Source organism: Acyrthosiphon pisum, chromosome A2, assembly GCF_005508785.2.
Source record: "Acyrthosiphon pisum isolate AL4f chromosome A2, pea_aphid_22Mar2018_4r6ur, whole genome shotgun sequence".
In the NCBI taxonomy this organism is placed as follows: domain Eukaryota; kingdom Metazoa; phylum Arthropoda; class Insecta; order Hemiptera; family Aphididae; genus Acyrthosiphon; species Acyrthosiphon pisum.
In genome coordinates this window covers 94,802,738-94,803,254 of record NC_042495.1, presented here as the reverse complement: position 1 = coordinate 94,803,254, position 517 = coordinate 94,802,738, and positions in this window count along the sequence as shown.

Sequence of the window (517 nt, the reverse complement as noted above, 5' to 3'; positions counted from 1 at the left end):
CTATATAACATAAATAATCCAATTATAATTTACTAGTATTTTTATTTTTTTATGTATAAATATCAAATTTTTTAATTTTTAAAATATATTAGGAATATACAATGTACTCAATAATAATTTATTAGTATTTTTTATTTTTTATGTATAAATATCAAATTTTTTTAATTTTTAAAATATATTAGGAATATACAATGTACTTATAATTATTAACAATACACTAAATTTTATTTTTAAGAATAAGTATCACCTATATATATATATATCTGTGTGTGTGCATAATTTACCTATCTCAACATAAAATTACTTAATCGGCCATTTAATATGTCGGCCTAATGCGTGTCGGCCTATAAATTTGTCGGCCATTTAGTATGTCGGCCTATTGCGTGTCGGCCAAATGTCTGTCGACCAAATGTCTGTTGGCCGATTGTACCACAACCGCTCAGCAGATCACGTTTAACTCAGTTAGTTTAAAAATTAGAGTGAATCGACCTATTTTAAAAATTGATGATGATAAGAA